Genomic DNA, 5050 nt, shown 5'->3' on the forward strand with positions numbered 1-5050 from the left:
CAAGACCTTAAAACTTTGCCTCAGTCCATAGACTGATTGAGCTTGCACACAAAATGCTCTTTGCCCTTTGCAATGAACCCTTCTGGTTGCTTTGTATGGATGCTTTTTTCAAGACTTCCATTAAGGAATGCTGTCTTGACATCCACTTGCTAAATAGATAAAAGAATCCGAATAGACTTAAGCATGACTACCAGTGAAAAAGTTTCCTTTTTCATCAAGCCTTGCTTTGAAAGTTTCCACTTTCCTGTATATCCATCTTTTCCTATTGTAGACATATTTTCACCCAATGGCTTTTACACCATCTGGTGTTTTTACAAGCTTCCAGATTTGATTAGAATACATATATTCTAATTATGTATTCATTGCTCTTTGCCAAGATGCTGCATCTTTATTTTGGAGTGTTTCATCATATTTCCGGGATCAGACTCATGTTCATTTGGGATCAAGTCCAAAAACTCTCCCAAAACATGAATCCTTTTGGTTGTTTGACAACCCTCCCACTACGATGATGTACTATCTATAATTGTGTATCAACTGTGATACGTGTTGCAGTTTCTTGTGATATTTCATCTTGTACAGTTGGTACTAGATTAGACATGTCCTTTATAATTTCTTTAAGAACAAATTTACTTATGGGCTTGTGGTTTATTACATAGTCCTTTTCTAAAAATCGATTATTGATGCTAACAATGACCTTCTGATTTTTAAGACTATAAACCTACTTTCATTTCTCTAGGATAACTTACAAACAAGTGAATTCCTCTCCAACTTATCATTGTCTCTCTTCAGCATATGTGCTGGACTACCCGAATCCGAATATGCTTCAAAATAGGCTTATGCCTATTTAGCAATTCTATATGAGTAGAGAGTTCTGACTTTGGAAGGTACTATGTTCACTTCCGTTTCCAGAGTATATCCTTAAAATGAATTTGGTAATTTTCCAAATAACTCATCATCAATCTACTTATTTCCATAAGAGTCCTCCTATACCTTCCTTTTTCTACACCATTCTGTAGGGGTGTACCAGGTGCAGTTAGTTGGGATTGAATCCCTACTTTTGATAAGTGACTCCTAAATTCTCCCAAGAGGTACTTGCCACTACGATCTCACCGTAGTGTCTTGATACTTTTACTTTGACGTTTCTCCGCATCAGCCTTGTACTCTTTGAACTAATCAAAGCACTTAGTCTTGTGGCACATTAAGTAAATGTATTTGTATCTTGAATAGTTGTCTATAAAATAGATGAAATATTCGATACTACCTCTTGTCTGGGTAGTCATAGGATCACACAAATCAGAATGAAACAATTCCAACATATCTTTGGCTTCATACCCCTTAGACTTAAAAGCTTCTTAGTTATTTTTCCTTCCAAGTAAGACTCGCAGGTTGGAAAGATTTCCACTACCAATGAACCCAAAAGTTCATCAGCTACCAATGAATCCTACTCAAGTTAATATAACCTAGCATTAGATGCCAAAGATATAATTGGTTCATTTCCGAAGGTTGCTTTCTCTTAAAGTTAGAAGATGTGTTATAATTTCCATTTATTGCATCGTGAGAGTTATTGGATTATAAATTGTCAACCAACATACCAGAATAGATAACTTCTCTATTTTTCTTGATAACAGCTTTGTTATCAAAATAGACACAATATCTATTCTGAAATCAGGTTCTTTCTAAACTTAGTACGTAAAGACAATTTCTAATAATCTATATTTTATTCCTATTAAAGGATAAACATCTCCCACTGCAACAGCTGCCACTTTTACAGCAGTGCCCATGTGGACGATGCTTTTATTTTCATTTAGTTGTCGGGTTTCCTAGAACCCTGCAATGAATTGCGGACATGATTAATGACATCTGTATCTACATTCCAGGTTCTGGTAGATAACACCACTAAACATGTTTCAACTAATGAATTAAATACACCTATATTGTTCTTTAGTTCTAAAAAAAATAGACTACCTTAATGTCCAAGTCCTATTTCCAATTTTTACAATCGGGACTACTAAGTCTTTTCTATAGTATAACAACTAGGGAATTGACAAACATTTTAAATCCTAAGAATCACAAAAATATTTGGTCAAGATCAATTCCTTAAAATCCCCATGAATTTTGTATGCCACGATAGTGTGAACGTATACAAAATCAAAGAAGAGATTTTATCCATTAATTTTATTATCTCGTCAACTTTACTTTATGACGAATAAAATTAATAGTTGATCTTTCTTTGATCAAATATTTGGTCAAAACATTTGAATTTAAAATAACATTGATTCCTCAAATAATATTATTTAAATTCACCAACACCTCAAACACCGTGAATTTTGCATGCCACGATAGTGTGGACGTATACATAATTAAACATTTGTAAGAGGAGGGGTTTACCCTTTAATTATCTTGTCAATAAATCTTTATGACAAATAAAATTACCTCAAACACCGTGAATTTTGTATGCCACGATAGTGTGGACGTATACAAAATCAAACATTTGTAAGAGGGGTTTTTAATTTTATTATCTTGTTAACTTATTTATTTGACAAATCAATAGTTGGTTTTCTTCGGTCACACAAATAATAGCAGTGACTCCGATGGGGAGGATACTATTAGACATGCCTAAGTGTATACCATTACTTGACACTAAGTCCGTTAATAAGATTGTGTCCCTTCCGATGGGGAAGATCACACGCTCTTAATTAACTTCCTATAGTCATCCAAAATGGAAGTTTAAGCTAGTGATCCGCAAACAAGCTCATCCGATATGGAGGAAGGCACTCAGAGCCAACGCGCAAGCTTGTTGCATCACTTATAAACTAGTAATGGAGACCGTGGAATTTATTTAAAAATAAATCTCTCTCCCACTTAGTTATTTAAAGTGAGGAATTTTGACTATGCTAGCCTACTTAGCATGCATACTAACAAGCACACACAACACAGCATAAAAAGCAATAAATAGAAAAACTAATTTTCAACTATTATGGCTTTTATCTATTGCTGTCCTCCGTGTGTCGCCAACCCTAGCTGCTGCCATCTTTGGCCACCGCCACGGGTCTATTTGTTGCATCCATCTTGCTCCTTGTTCCGCTGCACCTCTGATCCTCAAAAGGTTCCACGCCTTGCAAGATTCGATCCACAACATAAATAGAATTTTACATTTTTCGATCCTATATTCCTCGAAGGAATGTACATGTAAACTAGATCAAACATAAAATAAAATTTACATCCATCGATCCTATATTCCTTAAAAGGAATGTACATGTAACTAGATCAAAAAATAAAATCATAATAAAACTAAATACCGCTCCTGCTGAATTTTATAATACAATCATGCACATACAATAAAATGCCCTTGACATGTCCAAGGGTCCAATCACACACATAATAACTATAAGCCATAATAGTTGGATCCTACATCCACAAAGTTAGCACATCCTACTATTATCCTGCTTAAATTATGTATGACATGTGCATAATTAAACTAATACCAAATACACAGAGGCAAAACCCTAGCTCTGATACCAATTATTGGTTGCTACTCGGAAAACCTAATGGTTCCATTGTATAAAAATTTTGTACAAAGGTCTGAACCTTTTCCTAGCTACCATGTGTTTTTTTTTAAATTAAACTTGGATCGCCTGCGGAACTTAATACGTTTGATCCAAAGTTTAATCTATTTGTTCTTTTAGGTTTAGACTCAGATCTCCTGCGGAACTTAACACGTTCGATCCAAATCACCTAAGTTATTAATTTCATTAAATATTAGTTTCTAAAATTGGCTTCCAGTACTGACGTGGCGAGGCACATGACCTTCTTGGATATGGGAGCAACCACCACCGGCTAGACAAAGCCTTTTAAGGAAAACTAATATTTAATTTCCTTAAATAACTTTAGGTCAACCGAAAAGAACAATCAAATCACAAGGAAAAGAAAAACAAAAAAAAACACAACATCGAAAACAAATTCGAAATACTAGAATCGCATGCCTCTTGTATTTGGTATTTTTACAAAGAAATAAAACTAACATGATGCGGAAAAACATTACTAGTTATACCTTTCTTTTGAAGAAAAAGACCTCTTGATCTTCTACCGTATTCCTCTTCTAACCTCGGACGTTGTGTGGGCAATGATTTTCCGAGATGAGAACCACCTTTCCACCTTCCTTCTTTCTTCTAGATTTCGGCCACAATAAATTTCGTCAAGGATGAAGAATTTCGGCCACCACCAATGCTCCAAGGGATGCTAGAGACAAGACTTGCTTTCTCTTCTTCTTCTCCTTCCTTGATCCGGCCACAAACAAGAGCTCCACCAAGAAGATAGGTTTCGGCCAACAAGAGGAGAGGAGAGAAATAGAACCGGCCACCAAAACCAAGGAAGAGAAGGAGGAAAAGAATAGAGGTTGTTCACCCATGAAGGCTCCTCTACCTCCTCTTTTATAATCCTTGGTCTTGGCAAATAAGAAAATTTTAATAAAAACTTCCTTAATTCTTTTGCCATGAAAAGGAGAAATTTATTTAATTAAAAATAATTTTTCTTCTCATTACTATAATGGCCGGCCACACCAAATCTCCAAGCAAATAAAAATTTTAAACACAAATTAAAACTTCCTTATTTGCTTCCGGAAATTTTATAAAAAATTTCTCCAATAATTTTTATCCCTTCATGATTGGTTAAAAGGAAATTTTATAAATTAAATCTTTCTTTAAATATGTGGATAATTTCCGAAAAATTATCTCTAAAAATTAAAGTCTTCTTTCATCTACAAATAAGGAAAGATATCAAATCTTTTCTTAATCTTTTGTAGAAACTAATAAAAGAGAATTATTAATTTTTTAAACTTTCTTTTAAATAATGAATATGGTTAAAAGGAAAGTTTTTACCAAAATTAAAATCTACCTTATAATCTACAAATAATGAAAGAGATTTAGCTCTTCTCTTAATCTTTTGTAGAATCTTATAAAAGGAAAGATTTAAATTTTTAAACTCTCTTTTAAATCATATTATCCACATAAGAAAAATTTTAAAAAATAAAACTCCTTTTATTTTAATTTGG

The sequence above is a fragment of the Zingiber officinale genome, chromosome 11A (assembly GCF_018446385.1).
Source record: "Zingiber officinale cultivar Zhangliang chromosome 11A, Zo_v1.1, whole genome shotgun sequence".
Classification (NCBI taxonomy): Eukaryota; Viridiplantae; Streptophyta; class Magnoliopsida; order Zingiberales; family Zingiberaceae; genus Zingiber; species Zingiber officinale.